Source organism: Oncorhynchus mykiss, chromosome 7 (assembly GCF_057628025.1).
Source record: "Oncorhynchus mykiss isolate SJ-2025 chromosome 7, ASM5762802v1, whole genome shotgun sequence".
Taxonomy (NCBI): Eukaryota; Metazoa; Chordata; class Actinopteri; order Salmoniformes; family Salmonidae; genus Oncorhynchus; species Oncorhynchus mykiss.
The window spans coordinates 33,774,654-33,797,333 of record NC_143028.1 but is presented as its reverse complement, the minus strand read 5'-3'; the positions used below and the strand labels follow the sequence as shown (position 1 = coordinate 33,797,333).

The 22,680-nt window shown below is 43.0% G+C and overlaps 1 long non-coding RNA gene across 1 annotated transcript in view; it reads left to right on the top strand.

Annotated features, from left to right (window-relative positions):
- LOC149982517 (uncharacterized) overlaps nt 1–22,680 on the top strand; it is a 305,212-nt gene that overhangs the window by 64,832 nt on the left and 217,700 nt on the right. The gene's annotated exons all lie outside the window — the stretch shown is intronic.

The window sequence follows — 22,680 nt, the reverse complement described above, 5'->3', positions numbered from 1 at the left end:
AAGCTGCATCAACCACAAATAAAAGTACAGTAAACAAAAAACAATATAAATAGATTGCTTTTTATGTTATTAAATAATGTTTTGCTGTTGCATTTAACTGCTGAAAATGCTGCAATCGAGGTCATTATGTGACGTCAAAGTTCAGCATGTGGAAAGAGTCGGAGCTCAGGGATGATGGAGGATTGGGTTTTTCCCAGTCGTATGTGGTAAATCCCACTTGGTTATGAACACAGCATCATAATCCACCAAAGAGATGGCTAAAGGGCATTGCACACCTGCCACGGATGACCTCGCTCCTCCAGAGACCACAAAGATAGATAGAGAGCAAACCTGCCACACGTGTACACATACACGTGGATTTAGGATTTTCCATCTTGCCATTCCTGAAGTCCCTGCAGGCTCTTAGTCTAAATAAGGAGATACCCTCAAGATACAGTACTTGAAACCATCTGTCCCTCAAATTGAAGCACAAGAGATCAAATAAAAAAATGTGGCCATCTGCATTATAACTGAATATATCGTTGTCTTTCTGTATGTTTGTGCCACTGCTGTCTTAGAGAAAGACAGCGAACAGACAACTCACCACACTCAAATAGCAAAATACGTTAGCTCTGCGTTTTTTCATGAAAGAGCTTCGTACATTGGGCCTATATTTTAACCCTGTGTGTTCATTAACTGGTAACGTGGCAGACTTGTTGCCTCGCACAATGTATCAGTGCTATTGCATACGAGTCTGCACATTAGGAAGAGGAGGAGAGTTGGACTTGGATACTGTGGGTTACCGTGTGTAAATAAAGCAGGAAAAAGTCTGATTTGATGTGTTTTCATTTCAGGCTGTAAGGCAACAAAAGGTGAACATTTTGAAAGGGGGTGGTGACTTTCTATACCCACTATACCTACATCCCCTTTTTGCCGTTTGCTCCTTAGGTAAACATTGCTGATGGAGATCACTGAGGCTGTTTAATGAGTGCATTTCACAAGTGGCTACTTTGCTTCAACTACCTTAACTAAAACCACTGCAAAGGTGAGGAGTATGCAATTGAGTTTCTCCCAGAGAATGTCCGTATAGCTACACCCCAATGGGGGGAAAATGGTTGAATTAACATTGTTTCCATGTCATTTCAACCCAAAAAGCCAATGCAATGACGTTGCATCAACATGGAGAACTGATTGGATTTGAAAAATATCATCAACGTAAGGGAATTTCCTCTTATTTTCACCCAACTTTTAACCTAAATCGAATGACATGTTTTGTTGATTTCACATTGAATTCACGTTAGTCAACCAAATGTAAATTCAAAACTAGATGTTGAACTGACATCTGTGCTCAGTGGGTTTGGTTTTGAATAACAACGTTCTGGCATGTCTGCCTACAGGCTTCAGTAAAAGTCAAATTTTTCAGGCTTGGCCGGCGTTATGTTCAATGCTTGGCAAATATAACGAGAGATGTCCGGATGACTGCATCGCTTTGGTCATTTGCCCACTTGTGTTCATAATAGAGGAGCAAATGAGACTCCTCAACGATAATGCCATCAGCGCCACCCTTTGCCGGCCAAAATGAGGAGACGAATGTAAGATTTACAAACGGGGAGTATTCTATTGTCTATGGGTCGACAGAGACCTTTGTCTTGAATGAAAAGTGGAGGACAGCACTCCAGGAACCCTTGTTCAGGAGCCTTCTGGTTGGGGTGGCTGTGGACTAATAGGGCCAAGGACGATACCAGCATGGCGATATTATTTCCATGTATGTAAACACGAAGCAGCCCAAACTCTTCGGTCCTTTAAAAACCTGCCGTATGTAAAATGTTGTGTGCTTTAGCTTGGAAAATAAATAAATGATGACAACATAATGATGTTTGTTTCTAAAGAAGTTAAATCCGCTTCGTGTTTTGTTTCCTTGCCACGATAGTAACGAGTATCGAGATACTGGTATCGTCCCGGCCCTATGGACAAAGTTCACACAGTTGTTCAGTGGTAAGTTAGCAGTCTCATGGGGTTTGTATATAATATAGAGGAATTACAAACGTCCCGCACACTAACCAATGCATACAGTAGCATTATTACCTGTAGTTGCCATAAAAAGATCATTTGTGATGGTAAACAATTGCAAAGAGCTGTTGATAGTTAGCTAGCTGGCTTGGTAATTATCTGTAAATCATACGGCTGGTTTTTATGACCCACTGGATAGTACAACAACTCTCTTGAAAAATTGTACAAGCAGAAGACAGTGGGCTGCTTTACCTGATTCAGGCACTGTTCAAATGAGGGAAACTGCAGGAGTGCATTCAGACTTTGCTGAAGGTGATGCTGGTGTAAAATGAAGCATTTTTTGTATTCCTTTCAGTCACCTTATGGCTGGCTTTTGGCTGAGCTCGTTAAACTGAAGGGAGTGTGACCCTTACATGACTGTATTGTTACTCACTGTACTGTGACTGTTTCCCCAGGCTCATCACGTGGCCCCAGTGACACAGTGCCGATTATCAATGTGGCCCTGGTGGTGCAGAGGCCACTCTGGTACTGAAGGATGAGAAGAGCAATCTGAAGGCGGTGAGAAGAGTCATCACAAAGCTAGACCTGGCACGCAGGCACAGCCTGAACTCACTTTTCAAATCTCCTTACCCAATTATTTGACTTTTGTCAGCCTAACCTTCTATTTTCTTTTTCTCTTCTCCCTCTGGTATTTCAGCTACCTTAGCAAACAATCATTAATGACAAACGTGTGTTTTTTCTATTTCTGAAGTAATATGTAGATCGTAAACAAACTATTTCTTGATGATGAGCCTACCTGTATAACTTTTTGTTAAACGTAGTCCCCTCAGTTCCTTGTCGGATTCTACAGCTGTACCATAGACAGCATTCTGTCTGGCTAGGCAGTAGAAGGCCCATACAATCACCAAGGACTCCAGTTAAAGACTATTTTCTCTGTTATCACACCTTCCCCATTCAGACTGCACTGACTCATCATGCACACCATTTCACAAACTATTCACACATATTAGTCATTTAGCAGAAGCTCTTAACCCTAATTGCTCCTGTAAGTTGCTCTGGATAAGTGCCTTGCTCAAGGGCACATCAAACAGATTTTTCACCTAGTCGGCTCGGGGATTCAAACCAGCAACCTTTCGGTTATTGGCCCAACAGTCTTAACCACTAGGCTACCTGCTGCCCTACCCCTTTACTTATTCCACATTTTGTTGTGTTACAGCCTGAATTCAAAATGGATTCAATTGATTTTTTCTCTCACCCATCCAAACACAATACTCACCCCATGGTGAATAAGTGAACAAAAAAAACGTTGATTTTTTTTTGCACATTTATTGAAAATTAAATATGACATAATATTCACACCCCTGAGTCAATACATGTTAGAATCATATTTGGCAGCGATTACAGCTGAGAGTCTTTCTGGATAAGTCTAAGAGCTTTACACATCTGGATTGTGCAACATTTACGCCATTTAATATTTTCAAAATTGTTCAAGCTCTGTCAAATTGGTTCTTGATCATTGCTAGACAACCATTTTCAGGTCTTGCCCTAGATTTTCAAGTAGATTTAAGGCAAAACTGTCTAGGCCATTCAGGAACATTCACTGTCTTCTTGGTAAGCATCTCCAGTGTCGATTTGGCCTTGTGTTTTAGATAATTGTCCTGCAGAAAGGTGAATTCATCTCCTAGTGTCTATTGGAAAGCAGACGGTACCAGATTTTCCTCTAGGATTTTGCCCGTGTTTACCTACATTCTGTTTCTTTGTTATTCTGAAGAACTCCCCAGTCCTTAACAATTACAGTCGTATGAAAAAGATTTCTATTTGTAAATAATTGCGTGTTTGGATCAGCAATTTCATTTTGATCTATCAAATAACTGATGGACACATTAATATTTCAGTAGTGAAATGAGGTTTATTGGATTAACAGAAAATGTGCAATATGCATCAAAACAAAATTAGACAGGTACATACATTTGGGCACCCCAATAGAAAAATCACATCAATATTTAGTAGAGCCTCCTTTTGCTAAAATAACAGCCTCTAGACGCTTCCCATAGCCTCTAATGAGTGTCTGGATTCTGGATGAAGGTATTTTGGACCATTCCTCCTTACAAAACATCTCCAGTTCAGTTAGGTTTGATGGTTGCCGAGCATGGACAGCCCGCTTCAAATCATCCCACAGATTCTCAATGATATTTAGGTCTGGGGACTAGGATGGCCATTCCAGAACACTGTACTTGTTCCTCTGCATAAATGCCCGGGTAGATTTTGAGCAGTGTTTTGGGTCGTTGTCTTTAAAATATCCAGCCCCGGCGTAACTTCAATTTGTGACTGATTCTTCAAAATTTTTCCCAAGAATCTGCTGATATTGAGTGGAATCCATGCGACCCTCAACTTTAACAAGATTCCCAGTACCGGCACTGGCCACACAGCCCCACAGCATGATGGAACCCACAGCATGATGGAACCCCCACCAAATTTTACTGTGGGTAGCAAGTGTTTTTCTTGGAACGCTGTGTTCTTTTGCCGCCATGCATAACGTCCCTTGTTATGACCAAATAACTCAATCTTTGTTTCATCAGTCCACAGCACCTTATTCCAAAATGACGCTGGCTTGTCCAAATGTGCGTTTGCATACCTCAAGCGACTCTGTTTGTGGCGTGTGTGCAGAAAAGGCTTCTTCCGCATCACTCTCCCATACAGCTTCTCCTTGTGCAAAGTGCGCTGAATTGTTGAACGATGCACAATGACACCATCTGCAGCAAGATGATGTTGTAGGTCTTTGGAGGTGGGTTTGTGGGTTGTTTTTGACCGTTCTCACCATCCTTCGCCTTTGCCTCTCCTATATTTTACTTAGCCTGCCACTTCTGGACTTAACAAGAACTGTGCCTGTGGTCTTCCATTTCCTCACTATGTTCCTCACAGTGGACACTGACAGCTTAAATCTCAGCGATAGCTTTTTGTAGCCTTCCTCTAAACCATAATGTTGAACAATCATTGTTTTCAGGTCATTTGAGAGTTGTTTTGAGACCCCCATGTTGCCACTCTTCAGAGGAGACTCAAAGAGAACAACAACTTGCAATTGTCCACCTTAAATACCTTTTCCAATGATTGGATGCACTTGTCTATGAAGTTCAAGGCTTAATGAGCTCACCAAACCAATTGTGTGTTCCAATTTGTTCCAATCAGTGCTAAGTAGTTACAGGTATTCAAATCAACAGAATGGCAAGGGTGCCCACATTTTTGCATAGCCTATTTTTCACATCTGATTTAATTTCATACAACTTAATATTGCTACACTAAAAATCTTTGTCTGTACAATACCCCAGTACTCAGCTTTAATTAGAAAATGAATGGCATGCCACTGTGATCATTTTCTGTGACAACAGAGTAAATTATTATGCAGCCTCAGAGGGGTGCCCAAACTTTTTCATATGACTGTACAAGCATACCCATAACATGATGCAGCCACCACTATGCTTGAAAATATGTGTTGAATTGGATTTGCCCCAAACAAAACCCATTGTATTCAGGACAACAAAGTGAATTGTTTGCCACATTTTTTGCAGAATTACTTTAGTGCCTTGTTGCAAACAGGATGCATGGAATATTGGAATATTTTTATTCTATACAAGCATCCTTTTTCTCACTCTGTCAATTACATTAGTATTGTGAAGTAATTACAATGTTGTTGATCCATCCTCCGTTTTCTCCTATCACAGCCATTGAACTCTGTAACTGTTTTAAAGTGCAATTAATAACTTCACCATGCTCAAGGGGATATGCATCTAATATATGGCTCTGGCCTGAAGCCATGAAACATCAATCAACCATGAGAGAGTGATTAGGGTAATTAAATACATGTGGCAATAATGGACATCTTTCTTTAGAACATCTGGAGTGGCTGAAGTAAGTAGCCTATCATGCTGTTTCACTCCCATAAGAGGAAATCAGATGACTCTTTGAGTCCCACTTAAACACAGTCATTACCTACGCTCTTCGCTCATTACACTCTTTGGTCAATCAGCTCTCTAATAGTACTACTAGTACAGAATGAGGAGGGCTGGTTGGTAGCTTATCACTATCAGTCTGGGCAGCAGATGCAGATGAAGTCTTTTCCATAGGATAGTGCCATTTGTTTAATTTGTATTAAGCTACTGTCACTTGTAACACAAACCTTCCGTCTGGCAAGCATGTCACAGCATATTTTCTTGGCTACTTCTTGCCATAGGACCAATGCGTTTTCTGTACATGGGTTCACACATATTGTTCAAGTGAAATCTAAGTAATGTGGCACCAGCCATAGCCATGGAATTATTTTTTTTTCTGGATTGGTTGGATGCAGTAACTGAGCTAGCACTGTAGTCTTCAACTCATCGAATAACAGTGGTCCACCTGAATGCTTTAAGTGAGAGGGGACTGGTCTTACGCAGGACTGAGTTCAAGTGAAGAGTTGTTACGGTGGTGCATTACTTATTTACCAACTTCAGGACTTACTCTACCACCACAATACCCAGGCCAGGGATTGCCATTAGATTTCTGGGAATAGATGTGAAACGACCCTGTACTAAATTGTCTGCAACTGCCTCCCATAGTCAGGTAACTATTCTCATTCAATACAATGGCCCGACATGGAAACTGACCTACACTAAAATAAAGGGCCAAAAGAGAAATGTTATTGTAGTTGTAGATTTTCCATACAGACAGAGCATACAAAAGTGACAAAGAGAGTGGCTGTAATTTCTCATGCCATTGATTTGTGTATCACACTCACTTCCTTTCCCCGTTGAATATTAACTGATGTCTAGGAAGCTGCTCCTGCACACGCTGGTGTTGTCGTCAGTGTTGTAGTTGTTGTTGCTGCTGCTGTGACAGGAACATATTTTGGTTTGTCCCCAAGTCTGCCAACGGCTCCCTACAATGTGGACAGGAGAAAAATAGAGGTAGGGTTGTTATAACAACACAGCTGCCATATTCCATGCATGCTGCCATTATTTAGACATACAGTATCAGACCTATAACCTAACCATGTGTATGCTAAGCATATTTTTGAAGGATTGACTGCTAAATCCAGATACACAAAAATCTGCAGTCTGACCTTCATGGTCCGTATCATAACCTTAAAAATGTATTTTTCTTGTACAGATCTGCACTTGGACTGTTAAGTACTATTGTAAGGCGTAATATGTAAGTTAGCTTGCTGATGAATCACCCTGGCATGTGATATTAAGTCATGGAACTAGCTATGACACAAATAAAATACACTCAACAAAAATATAAATGCAACATTTCAAATCATTTACGGAGTTACAGTTCAAATAAGGAAGTCAGTCAATTGAAATACATTTATTAGGCCCTAATCTATGGATTTCACATGACTGGGAATGCAAATATGCATCTGTTGATCACAGATACCTTTAAAACAAAAGTAGGGGCGTGGATCAGAAAACCAGTCAGTATCTGGTGTGACTACAATTTGCCTCATGCTGCGCGACATCTCTTTCGCATAGAGTTGATCAGGCTGTTGATTGTGGGCTGTGGAATGTTGTCCCACTCATCTTCAATGGCTGTGCGAAGATATTGAATATTGACGGGAGTTGGAACACGCTGTCGTACACGTCGATCCAGAGCATCCCAAACCTGCACAATGGGAGGTGCTATGTCTAGTGAGTATGCAGGCCATGGAAGAACTGGGACATTTTCAGCTTCCAGGAATTGTGTACAGATCCTTGCGACATGCTGAAACATAAAGTGATGGCACGACAATGGGCCTCAGGATCTCGTCATGGTATCCGTAGTGTATGCCTGCCCATACCATTACCCCACCTCCACCATGGGGCACTCTGTTCACAATGTTGAGATCAGCAAACCGCTTGCCCACACGACGCCACGACGCCACGTCTGCCATCTGCCCGTTACAGTTGAAACTGGGATTCATCCATGAAGAGCATACTTCTCCAGCATACCAGTGGCCATCTAAGGTGAGCATTTTCCCACTGAAGTCGGTTATGACGCCAAACTGCAGTCAGGTCAAGACCCTGATGAGTATGAAGAGCATGTAGATGAGCTTCCCTGAGACGGTTTCTGACAGTTTGTGCAGAAATTCTTTGGTTGTGTAAACCCACGGTTTAATCAGCTGTCCCGGTGGCTCATCTCAGACCATCCCATAGGTGAAGAAGCTGGATGTGGAGGTCCTGGGCTGGCGTAGTTACAGGTGACCTGCGGTTGTGAGGCCGGTTGGACGTACTGCCAAATTCTCTAAAATGACATTGGAGGCAGCTTATGGTCGAGAAATTAACATTACATTATTTGGCAACAGCTCTGGTGGACATTCCTGCAGTCAGCATGCCAATTGCATGCTCCCTCAAAACTTGAGACATCTGTGGCATTATGTTTTGTGACAAAACTACATATTTTAGAGGGGCCTTTTATTATCCCCAGCTCAAGGTGCACCTGTGTAATGTTCATGCTGTTTAATCAGCTTCTTGATATTCCACACCTATCAAGTTGATGGATTAACTTGGCAAAGGATAAATGCTCACTAACAGGGATGTAAACAAATTTGTACATTTCTGGAAATTTTCTGGGACCAACACATATTTTTGTTCAGTATACATTAACCACGTTTCCATCCACGGTTTTGATGCAAGTAAAGTCATACCGTATATTTTAAAAAATCACGAAAGCTATGATGGAAATTGGATGTTTCAGTAAAATGTTATAAATGCTGATGTAATGAACATGATAGGAGACAGAAAGCTGGTTTCAAGAGCAGGGCGCAGCAGGTGTTTAATTGGAAGGGACCATAGGAGGAGGCAGGTATCTGGATCCAGGGGCAGGCAGAAGGTCATACACGGTAGGTCCAAAATGGCAACAGTCAGTACAGGCAGGGAATAGGCAAAAGGTGTCATGAGTGAGGCAGGCAAAAACTATCATACACGGGAGGAGTGAAGGACGGAAAAAAACAGCGCTCTGAAAGAAGTGTGTCTCAAAACAAACGATACCTCACAGTGATGGGGTACAAGGAACTTAACTAAATAGTGTGGGACGCTGACATGCAGGTGTGTGAACAGGTGATTAGAATTCCGTTGATTGAGATCTGGAGAGTGAGCTGGAAAGTGTGCTGCGTTCCGGGGATCTAAGTGTTTGGGAGTGTGAGTTGGACGCAGACGTTACAGCCGACAGATCATTCGACATGTTGGGATCTTTTTGTGTTGGTAAAATTAATTATGTGAGAAATGGTGGTGGAAATGCCTTTATGAGCAAATATTGATATAAAAACCATCATATCAAAGTAAACTTGGAGTCATGTGATGACATGGTGTGTGCTCTTCCCACTAAGACTGTGGAAACCATGCAGTTTATAGGCTACAGAGGTATTGGCTAGAAGGCATCTAGATTTTGTGAAATTAACATCAAAAATGTTGTTTTTTTGCTTTTTAGCTAACCCTAACCATTTTCCTAACCTTAATCTAATTATCTTAACGTGTTGTGTAAATTCTTATAACCTGCTATGAAACATAAAATCTGACTTTAGTTTGACAAAAGCTGGATCCCTTCTGGCCATGACCGGCTCCACATGTGATGAACTTCACAGGGTTGTGAAAGTTCACGGTATGAGCTTCATGAGAGGGTCTTATTCTGGTGACATGATGATCGATGCTTGACTGATGTTTGACAAATATTCGCGATAATCCATAATAATCTCGTCATGTAGACTAATCTATCCACACTGTAGATGCAAACTGTTGGCTAGAGCACATGTGCCAAGACCAACCTATCTACATTTACTATTTAACGCAACAGTTTTTGTGACTAAACTATTGGTAGGGTTGAAAATGCAATGGAAACACATTGAACATCAGATTTTTATTCTGTAAATGAAAACGTAAGCAAAAAAATTACATTTTGTTTGGATCTATCAGTTACACATACATTTCAGTACATACTCACAACAAGTAGATCCCATGGGGGAAAGCCGTTGTGCATTGAGGTGTTGCTTTATTTTTTATTTTTTAAACCAGGTTTGCTGTTCACTTGCGCTATATAAGATAGAAGGGAGTTCCTTGCACTTATGGCTCTGTATAATACTGTACGCTTCCTTGAATTTGTTCTGAATTTGGGGACTGTGAAAAGACCCCTGGTGGCATGTCTGGTGGGGTAAGTGTGTGTGCCAGTGCTGTGTGTAAGTTGACTATGCAAACAATTTGGGATTTTCAACACATTATTGTTCCTTATATATAAAAAAAATTGTGACACAGCCTGTCTTTCCTCAACTCTTAGCCAAGAGAGACTGGCATGCATAGTGTTAATATTAGCCCTCTTATTACAGTGAAGAGTAAGACGTGCCACTCTGTTTTGGGCCAGCAGCAGCTTATCTAGGTCTTTCTTTACAGCACTTGACCATATGACTGGATAATAATCAAGATAAGATAAAACTAGAGCCTGCAGGACTTGCTTTGTGGAGAGTGGTCTCAAAAAAGCAGAGCATCTCTTTATTATGGAAAGACCTCTCCCCAACTTTACAACCATTGAATCTACATGTTTTGACAATCAGAGTTTACAATCTAAGGTAACACCAAGTAATTTAGTCTCCTCAACTTCTTCAACAGCCACACATTCATTACCAGATTCAGCTGAGGTCTAGAACCTAGGGAATGATTTGTACCAAATACAATGCTCTTAGTTTTAGAGATGTTCAGGACCAGTTTATTACTGGCCATCCATTCCAAAACAGACTGCAACTCTTTAAGGGTTTCGGTGACTTCATTAGCTGCTGTTGCTGATGCGTATATATTGTTGAATCATCAGCATACATGGACACACATGCTTTGTTTATTAACAGTTGCAGGTCATTGGTAAAAATAGAAAACAGTAAAGGGCCTAGAGAGCTGCCCTGCAGTACACATTTGACATTAGAGAAGCTTCAATTAAAGAAAACCCTTTAAGTTATATTAGATAGATAAATGTGAATCCACGATATGGCAGAGGTTGAAAAGCAATAACACATAAGTTCTCAACAACAGATTATCATATCAAAAGCTGCACTGAAATCTAACAATACAGCTCCCACAATCGTTTTATGATCAATTTCTTTCAACCAATCTTTAGTCATTTGTGTCAGTGCAGTACATGTTGAGTGCCCTTCTCTTCTCTACAAGTATGCTGAAAGTCTGTTGTTAATTTGTTTAAAGAGAAGTAGCATTGCATTTGGTTAAACACTATTTTCTTCCCAACAGTTTGGTAAGAGCTGGCAGCAAGCTGATAGGTCCTCTGTTATAACCAGTAAATGCCGCTTTACCACTCTTGGGTAGCGGAATTACTTTGGCTTCCCTCCAGGCTTGAGGACAAAACTGGTTAAAACAGTGCACAGTAAAAGTGTATTTTCTAATTGTGACATTATTTTTGATGACATATGAATGTAGATGGATTTATGTTTGTAGAACCGTACCGCAATTGAGAATCAATTCATGTTTAGATGGAGTATTTGGCTGTTGTGGCTTCCAGAGCCAATTCACCTGTAAACAGAACATGTAAGGTCCTTGGACTATGAGGAGTAATGTTAGGCTCCTTTAGTCCATTATTGGGCTAGGTAGCCAACCATTTAGCTACCTACCTAGATAGCTAGTTATTAGCTTCATCATGACTAGCTTAAATGTATCTAGTAAAGGTATAGGCTATATAGAGTAATGACCAATTATTTACTGTATTTACACATCATTGGTAGTGGCCGATATTAGATATTAGTATTTATTTGCACGAGCACAACTCTGGTTCACATTTTAAGCCCTGCCTACACAAAATTGTGATTTGTTGGGAGAGTTGTCCGTCAAAAGAGGATCCACCCAACGTTTTTTCCCCCAATGCGAAGAAACCAAGTCAGGATGCCATATCTTCTAGACCCTAGTCACTGCTTTTGCCTAGGGTTGGGTTCACGAGACCAGACTGTGAGTACAGCTGCTGGTGTGGAGTTGGTGATGGCCCTTTGCTACCCTCTGGTAAGGGAACTGCAGTATGCGCCGGCCGCAAAGGGCAGGCAGGCTTTGCAGGTCACACCTGTGAAGTGCTGGACAGATTCCATCTCAACCCTCCAACCAGGGGAAGATGCTTTATATGAGGAAGCATCTTGCTAGGCTTTAAGAGACATCTGAGCCACTCAATATTTCTGCAGAACTCTGTTGGAGCAAATTCAACTCTGCATGCAGTGCACCTCAGCAGTGATGGGCAACTCCGATCCTCTGGGGCCTGAGTGTCTGCTGGTTTTCTACTTTGACAACTAAGCAGGCCGTTGTGTACTACATTAGAATGGTGTGCGGTCGAAGGCGACCTGAGTACAAACCGCACAGCTCACATTATCTTCATCATATCCCAGCATTTTTGCTATTCACAGTTCCTATCTGATCCCCTCAAACCAATTCTGAGGGGGAATAAGATTGTGTTGAGAGTGCATTTAAAACCACAAATCTCACCCTGTTTTTGTTTTGCAATAAGTCAAAGCTTAATTGAAAGAGCCATTTAGGATGTTTGAAGGAGCCGGAGCCTTCTTACTAGGGCTATTGTGGTGACCATATTACCGCCACACTGACAGTAGTGAGTCATGACCGCAGTAAAATTCCATGTGACCGTTGAGTCACAGTAATCTCCTTTAATGCAATCTTGAAATGCTTTGGCAGTACCCAACTTATGAACTACCATCAGGTCCATATGGCTGGTACTTAGGCCTCTATTGTCCCTCTAACCCCTCTGACATCAGTGCAAATGCAATTGAAAATCACATCAAGCACATCATCAAAACAGTAGACCTATCTTACTTTTAAAACTCACCTCGGGTGATCACTTTTACGCTCAACATAGCCACTTAACACGTGCACTTTTGCTGTAATGGGAAAAAATATACTTCATTTTTATTCAGCTAAGTTCAATTAGATTATTTTTTACTATAAAATCATATAAAATAAAATAATGGCATGGGACTTACAAGCATATCTTGTGATGGTGTACATTACAAAAAGTTGATGAGACTTTTTAAAATGCAGATGCTCCAACGGCGTGCATCAGCGGCTTGCATGTGTGGAGGCCTGGAGATGCTAAATGCGTTTATGTTAATTAACGGTCAATTACCGTGAGACCGGCATTCTTTTGCAAGACAATAACCGGCTGAGAACATTTCATGACCTCCACAGCCCTGCTTTTTACTCTTGTTTAATGCTTTGACGACATCATGTTGAGACAGTTTGTCAGAGCGGTCCTCCAAGTCCCTCTGTCGTGTGCCGACATGGGAGATTACATGTTTCAATTAGCCGAGAGGCTGGGGAAATTTAAGCCATGCTAATTCCAATCCTCAATGAAAAATCCCAGTGAAAAGGCTAACCACTGAGGCATAATCGCCTGCCCCAGACAGCGCTCATTTTATGGATAATATTACAGAATTAATTCAAATGTGTTTCTACTTAGTACAGAACTTAATTAACTCTGATCAGTGCAGTTTAGTATGTACGCTGACTGTACACAAAACATTAAGAACACCTGCTCTTTCCATGACAGACTAAGCAAGTGAATCCAGGTGAAAGCTATGATCCCTTATTGATGTCACTTAAACCCATTTCAATCAGTGTACATGAAGGGGAGGAGACAGGTTAAAGAAGGATTTTTAAGCCTTGAGACAATTGAGACATGGATTGTGGATGTATGCCCTTCAGAAGGTGAATGGGCAAGACAACAGATGTAAGTGCCTTTAAACGAGGTATGTTAGTATGTGCCAGGCGCAGCAGTTTAAGTGTGTCAAGAATTGCAACACTGCTGGGTTTTTCATGCTCAACAGTCTCCCGTGTGTATGAAGAATGGTCCACCATTCAAAGGACATCCAGCCAACTTGACACAACTGTGGGAAGCATTAGAGTCAATATGGGCCAGCATCCCTATTGAACACCTTGTAGAGTGCAGAGACAAATTGTGTAGAGACAAATTAATGCTGCTCTGAGGGCAAAAGGGGGTGAAACTCAATATTAGGAAGGTGTTCCTAATGTTTTGTACACTCAGTGTATACTGACAATGTAAATGGATGAAACCTTGAGGAATATCCTTGTGCTGTGACTATAATGCAACTGATTCTCCAATCCATTAAATGTTGTACCCAATGAGAAAGGTCACACCCTGGAGGGCTTTGGACAGAACATATTTGAGGTCAGGAACCTTGGTTTAAGATGACGGATTTTGATGGGGACTGTGCTGGCACACCGCCTACCGGGGAACAGTGGGTTAACTGCCTTGTTCAGGAGCAGAACAACAGATTTTTACCTTGTCAGCTCGGGGATTCAATCCAGCCAACTTTCAGTTACTAGCCCAACGCTCTAACCACTGGGCTACTAGACTACCTTCAGACTAAAGAGATGTCTAGCGTCTCTGTACCTCCGAGCCTGGCAAAGTCCCAAGTCAGCCCAGCACAGTTTCAAGTAGTTGCATGTGGAAAAACTGGAGTTCATCCACAGTTTGTGTTTTTAAACCAATATTGTTGTATGGAGTGATATGTCCTCAATCACCAGTTTGATAGTACCCAGTACTACAGTATACCACATTGAGAAATAGCACTAAACAAGATTAAAGGAAGTCATATCAAGGATTTCTACATGAATGAACACTGCATGTCATGGTTCTTATGGACTGGCATGTCCTTTTCCATTTTCAATTCTGAGGCAACAGCAGCCTCTGCTGGTCTCTTTCTTCTAAGTAGGGAAAAGCGTATGTGAGTAGAATGCTGCTCAGAAAGTATTGTTGTATGTTAATAGGGTAGCTTTTCTATGTCTATCAGTGGCGACAGGCTATAGAGTGCATGCTTGAGAATGACTGTATTGTGGTCCACAGCAGGTAACAATTTGAGGCAATTCCTCTATTACTTTAACATATCCTCATTTAGCAACGGGCACTTGCACTGAGAGAGGAAATTGTACATCAGAGCACAGCAAATTACAGCTAATTAAACCAGTGGACATAACGTGCAAAGCCAAGCACAATGCATAGTGAACTGAAGCATTACAGCATAGTCTTTAATTTGTTTAGTTACTAGGGAGAGACAAAAACATTTTAACAGTTGATGTTACCAACAGCTTCTGAGTGTCTGATTAAACAAGTGTTCCAGCCCAGTTTCTATTTGCAAGTTTATCTCATTTAACATTTTGTGCACTGAATTGGTCCCAGCATTAGAATAACTGTAATACTAGATGTCGGATCTTAACTTTATCACTCTTTTAGCGCAGAGAAATTTCCCTGCTGCAATCAGGAAATTTCAAATGAGCCTCGTGATTTAGATCAATTCCCTGAAAACGAGCAGTCGAGTCAATGGGATCAGGGCCTGCTATCAAAATCATCCTCACTCTCGATCGATCAAAAGATAAAACACCAGCCATAATATTAATAAATGTCCTACTGCTAGGCCTACTGTAGGCCTACGTCCTATTACTGCAACATTCAAATGTACAAAAATGTATCTGAAATGAAGCAATACACATCAACAACCGTCGTCTTATATACAGTACCAGTTGAAAGTTTGGACACACTTACTCATTCAAGGGTTTTAGTGAAGACATCAAAACAATGAAATGACACATATGGAATCATGTAGTACCTCAATCATGAAGTTTTCAGACAACACAACAGTAGTAGGCTTGATTACAAATGAGGGCTCTGGGAGTGTGGTGCCTGGAAAACAACCTCTCACTCAACAAAACAAAGGAGATGATCGTGGACTTCAGGAAACAGCAGAGGGTGCACATCTACAGTCATGGCCAAAAAAAAGTCTGCTGCTTCAGTTTGTATGACGGCAATTTGCATATACTCCAGAATGTTATGAAGAGTGATCAGATGAATTGCAATTAATTGCAAAGTCCCATGCAAATTAGCTGAATACCAAAATACATTTTCCACTGCATTTCAACCCTGCCACAAAAGGACCAGCTGACATCATGTCAGTAATTCTCACGTCTCAGGTGTGAGTATTGACGAAGACACGGCTGGAGATCACTCTGTCATGCTGATTGAGTTCAAATAACAGACTGGAAGCTTTAAAAGGAGGGTGGTGCTTGGAATCATTGTTCTTCTTCTGTCAAACATGGTTACCTGCAAGGAAACACGTGCCGTCATCATTGCTTTGCACAAAAACAGCTTCACAGGCAAGGATATTGCTGCCAGTAAGATTGCACCTAAATCAACCATTTATCGGATCATCAAGAACTTCAAGGAGAGTGGTTCAATTGTTGTGAAGAAGGCTTCAGGGCGCCCAAGAAAGTCCAGCAAGCGCCAGGATCGTCTCCTAAAGTTGATTTAGCTGCAGGATCGGGGCACCACCAGTACAGAGCTTACTCAGGAATGGCAGCAGACAGGTGTGAGTGCATCTGCATACACATTGAAGCAAAGACTTTGGAGGATGGCCTAGTGTCAAGAAGGGCAGCAAAGAAGCCACTTCTCTCCAGGAAAAACATCAGGGACAGACTGATATTCTGCAAAAGGTACAAGAATTGGACTGCTGAGGACTGCTGAGTCATTTTCTCTGATTAATCCCCTTTCCGATTGTTTGGGGCATCTGGAAAAAACCTTGTCCGGAGAAGACAAGGTGAGCGCTACCATCAGTCCTGTGTCATGCCAACAGTAAAGCATCCTGAGACCATTCATGTGTGGGGTTGTTTCTCAGCCAAGGGAGTGAGCTCATTCACAATTTTGCCTAAGAACACAGCCTTGAATAAAGAATGGTACCAACACATCCTCCGAGAGCTACTTTTCCCAACCATCCAGGAACAGTTTGGTGATGAACAATGCCTTTTCCAGCATGATGGAGCACCTTGCCATAAGGCAAAAGTGATAACTAAGTGGCTCGGGGAACAAGACATCGATATGTTGGGTCCATGGCCCGGAAACTCCCCAGACCTTAATCCCATTGAGAACTTGTGGTCAATCCTCAAGAGGCGGGTGGACAAACAAAAACCCCAAAATTGATTATGCAAACTCCAAGCATTGATTATGCAAGAATGGGCTGCCATCATGTGGCCCAGAAGTTAATTGACACAATGCCAGGGTGGATTGCAGAGGTCTTGAAAAAGAAGGGTCAACACTGCAAATATTGACTCTCTGCATCAACTTCATGTAATTGTTAATAAAAGCCTTTGACACTTATGAAATGCTTGTAATTATACTTCAGTATTCCATAGTAACATCTGATAAAACATATTTAAAGACACTGAAGCAGCAAACTTTGTGGAAATTAATATTTGTGTCATTCTCAAAACTTTTGTCCACGACTGTACATTGGCGGGACCGCAGTGGGGAAGGTGGAAAGCTTCAAGTTCCTTGGTGTACACATCATTGACAAACTGAAATGAACCACCCACACAGACAGTGTGGTGAAGAAGGCGCAATAGAACCTGTTCAACCTCAGGAGGCTAAAGAATTTTGGCTTGTCACCTAAAACCCTCACAAACTTTTACAGCTGCACAACTGAAAGCATCCTTTCGGGCTGTATCACTGCCTGGAACGGCAACTGCACCACCCTCTGGAGAGACTTGCGGTTGTGGGCGGTGCAGTCTGCAAAACACATTACCATCAGACTGTTAAACAGCCATCACTAGCACATTAGAGGCTGCTGCCTATTGGTATAGACCAGAACCACTGGCCACTTTAAGGAATGGAGGACTAGTCACTTTAATAAGGTTCACATATCTGGCATTTCTCATCTCATAGTATTCTATACTATTCTACAGTATCTTAGTCACTTAATATAGTTTACCTATCTTGCACTACTCATCTCATGTATATACTGTTTTCTATACTATTCTACGGTATCTCATTCACTTAAAAATGTTTACTTATCTCCATTGTAAAGGGTTTACACTGTTTCCCATGCTTGTTCAATGAACCGTAAACAATTAATGAACATGCACCTGTGGAATGGTTGTTAAGACACTAACAGCTTAGAGACGGTAGGCAATTAAGTTCACAGTTATGAAAACTTAGGACACTAAAGAGGCCTTTCTACAGATTCTGAAAAACACCAAAAGAAAGATGCCCAGGGTCCCTGCTCATCTGCGTGAATGTGCCTTTGGCATGCTGCAAGGAGGCATGAGGACTGCAGATGTGGCCAGGGCAATAAATTGCCATGTCTGTACTGTGAGACGCCTATGACAGCGCTACAGGGAGACAGGACGGACAGCTAATCGTCCTCGCAGTGGCAGACCACGTGTAACAACACCTGCACAGGGTCGGTACATCCGAACATCACACCTGCGGGACAGGTACAGGATGGCAACAACAACTGCCCGAGTTACACCAGAAATGCACAATCCCTCCATTAGTGCTCAGATTGTCCGCAATAGGCTGAGAGAGGCTGGACTGAGGGCTTGAAGGCCTCTTGTAAGGCAGGTCCTCACCAGACATCACCGACAATAACGTCGCCTATGGGCACAAACCCACAATCGCTGGACCAGACAGGACTGGCAAAAAGTGCTCTTCACTGACGAGTCACGGTTTTGTCTCACCAGGGGTGATGGTCAGATTCTCATTTATCAAAGGAATGAGCGTTACACTGAGGCCTGTATTCTGGAGCGAGATCGATTTGGAGGTGGAGGGTCAGTCATGGTCTGGGCTGGTGTATCACAGCATCATCGCACTGAGCTTGTTGTCATTGCAGGCAATCTCAATGCTGTGCGTTACAGGGAAGACATCCTCCTCCCTCATGTGGTACCCTTCCTGCAGGCTCATCCTGACATGACCCTCCAGCATGACAATGCCACCAGCCATACTGCTCGTTCTGTGCGTGATTTCTTGCAAGACAGGAATGTCAGTGTTCTGCCATGGCCAGCAAAGAGCCCAGATCTCAAACCCATTGAGCACGTCTGGGACCTGTTGGATCGGAGGGTGAGGGCTAGGGCCATTCGCCCCAGAAATGTCCGGGAACCTGCAGGTGCCTTGGTGGAAGAGTTGGGTAACATCTCACAGCAAGAACTGGCAAATCTGTTGCAGTCCATGAGGAGTACTTAATGCAGCTAGTGACCACACCAGATACTGACTGTTACTTTTGATTTTGACCCCCCCCCCCCCTTTGTTCAGAGACACATTATTCAATTTCTGTTAGTCACATGTCTTTAGACATTCTACTTACAACTCCACTTTAGACAAGTCTAAAGATTATTTTTCAACATTGCCTGCTCCCGAGCATTCTCACTACTTAGAAAAACTACTCATGCCCCTTTTCACTACTCATGCCCCTTTTCATGACGGTGCTAGCAGCCACATGTGAGTGCTACCGGCCGGAACATTAAGCTAGTCAAGACCAACAACACAAAAAAACGGACTATACAGCTACAAGTAGTGAGTGAAGATTCAAATGGACTATACTAAACAAGTTAAATGTCTTATCTGTGATTAAATGTTTTCCACACACCGCTTCGTCTAGCTTCTTGGACACATTTCCCACTCTCCCATCCTGAATAGCCTGAAGCCACAGGGCTCTTCTCGCAGGTTCTATTTCCCTACGTGGGAGCATTGCGCACCACCGTAGGTCCAGATTTTGGACATGGTTACATGTACATTGAACAATACAGCAGCTTTTCGGCATGTTTTGTTATTTCTGTATAAGGAGGGCCAAGAGAACTGAGGTGGCAGAACAGAGTGCTCGGGTTGGGGTTTAGGGTTTCAAACAGATTTTATTGGTCACATACACATGGTTAGCAGATGTTAATGCAAGTGTAGTGAAAAGAGCATAGTCTGAAGGTAGGGAGGGGCATTTCCTCTTTCTATTCCTCTGCAGTTCCGTAGGTATGCACCATGGTCTTGTAGTGGATACAAGCTTCGCCTGGAAGCCAGTGGTGTGTGTCCGGAGGAGCGGAGTGACATGAGAGGACTTGGGCAGGTTGAAAACCAGGCGGACTGCAGCCTTCTGGATAAGTTACAGAGGTTGGATGGCACAAGCAGGTAGCCCAGCCAACAGCGAGTTGCAGTAGTCCAGACGGGCGAGGATAAGTGCCTGAATTATTACCTGCGCCTCTTCCTGTATGAGGTAGGGTCGTACTCTACGGATGTTGTAGAGAATGAACCTGCAGGAGCGAGTCACTGCTTTGATGTTTACAGAGAATAACAGGGTGTTGTCCATGGTCATGCCAAGGTTATTTGCACTCTGGGAGGGCAACACTGTGGAGTTGTCAACCGTGATGGAGGGGTCTTTGAGCGGGCAGGCCTTCCCTGGCAGGAACAGCAGTTCCGTCTTGTCGAGATTAAGCCTGAGGTGGTGGGCCGACATCAAAGTTGAGCTATCTGCCAGGCATGTCAGAAGGGGGGGAAGGAAAAAAGTAGTTGAGTGTCATCCGCATAGCAATGATAGGAGAGACCATGTGAGGATATGACGGAGCCGAGTGACTTGGTGCATAGAGTGAAGAGGAGAGGGCCTAGAACCGAGCCCTGGGGGACACCAGTAGTGAGAGTATGTGGTGCATACACAGATCCTCTCTACATCACCTGGTAGGAGAGATCTGCCAGGTAGGATGCAATCCAATAGTGTTCAGCGCCTGAGACGCCTAACCCTGTGAGGGTGGAGAGGAGGATCTGATGGTTCACGGTGTCAAAAGCAGCGGATAGATCTAAGAGGTTGAGAACAGAGGAGAGAGTCAGCTTTGGCAGTGCGGAGAGGCTCCCTGACACAGAGAAAAGCAGTATCGGTTGAGTGACCCGTCTTGAAGCCTGACTGGTTAGGGTCAAGAATGTACTTCTTACAGAGATAACGAGATAGTTGATCAAAGACAGCACGGGTCAAGTGTTTTGGAAATAAAAGAAAGAAGGGATACAGGTCTATAGTTTTTGACGTCAGATGAGTCGAGTGTTGGTTTCTTGAGGAGGGGAACAACTCAGACCAAGTCAGAGAGGACGCAGCCAGTGGTCAGGGATGAGTTGATGAGGGAAGTGAGGAATGGGAGAAGGTCTCCAGAGATGGTCTGGAGAAGGGAGGACGGGATGGGGTCGAGCGGGCAGATTGCATGAAACCACGTTTTAAAACAAATCAAAGCATTTAGCCTACAAAGTCTAGATACACAAATGCCTCAAAGTAAAATAAAACTGAGTGAAGCAGTGGTTTAAGGCACTGCATCTCAGTGCTTGAGGTGTCATCACAGACACCCTGGTTCGAATACAGGTTGTATCAAACAGATGTGATTGGGAGTCCCATTGTTACATCTGTTCCTGCCACGCCCTCTACTTCTCATCCTGTGTCTGCCTAACCTGCCGCCACACCCCCAGTGCTCTCTCCCTCTTCCTCTGTGTGTGTGATTGTGTGGGTGGAGACAGGTGTGCTGGAGGCAAAGCAGATCCCCACCAGCTGCAATCTGTTCCATAATCAAGACCTCTACAAATACTCAGCCCTGACACTTCCATGCTACCAGATCGTAACCTCTGCTGTGTCAGTCTGCGGTTTTAGCCATTTGTTCCTGCTTAGATTTTGGTTTCCCTTGCCTGACACTGTTTTCCTCTCCGCTGCCCGCTCTGACTTTGGCCCGTCTACAGTCCCACGTCTCGTCAGTCCTGCTACTCTGTCCTGGACCCCCCCCCCACCCCACTGCACTGTGTCCTTGGATTCCTCTCCAGACCTGCTTACCTAGTCCCAACTGCCCTCACTCCAGCTTCCACACCGGGCTTCCCCTGGCCTGCACCCCATCTTCCCCCTGTGTTTCAATAGATACCTTGGTTACCTCATCCCAGTCTCCTCGTCTGAGTCTGCTCTTGGGTTCACCTGTTCTGCTACATGTGACACCCATAGGGCGACGCACAATTGGCCCAGTGTCTTCTGGGTTAGGCCAGTGTAGGCCGTCATTGTAAATAAGTTTTTGTTCTTACGTGACTTGCCTAGTACATTTTTAAAAAATGAAATAAATAAAAAGTGGCAATATGTCATGTGTAATAGACCGAGTATTGAACTTGCATCATCTGCACATCTCAAGACAACATTAGCCCACTAAGCTAACATTGGTTTTCAGGCCTCAGGCAAAGTTACTCCATGAGAGGATAGTTGGGAGAACATCCTTTGTTATTCTTCACTGCTGAATGCTTTTATGAATCAGTTAGTATTAGAACGCCTGTGCCTTGTGTAAATGCCTATCCTCAAGACACCAGTACAATACACTACATCACTCATGTCCATATACAGTAGTAAGTGCTAGATCCTCAAGTGCGCCAGGTGGCGTGCTGACTGTACCCTTATCCCTCTGGACCAAGCACTGCCAGCAGCACCTGTAGTAACAGCCGCTGAACCCCCTGCTTGCCCTGGGCTGAACGATCTGCCTCTCCCCACTGCTGCCAATAATACATGGAGTGCTACACAACACATTCTGCTTGGCCAAAGGTGTTGGCATCATAGACAATTATATAATACTGTATATTTACTATATAATGTTTGTTTATAACCTGTTTTGTTGAATTCCACCTTGAACATAAAGCTGCTTTTACTGCAGAGGGAAAGCACAGACAGCCACCCAAAAAGGAGGTAGTAACACTATTCTGGTGTCCTTTTGTTGGTTACTGTACATTATCGCGGCATTATCGCGGTTCCTCTTAAGATTGCTTATTGCATGGGTTTTAGAACACGGCCTGTATTGTTGAGGTCTGCTTGTGAAAAATGTATGTTGCTGCCATGGGTGTGGTAGATATGACACTGAAATGGACTGTGCA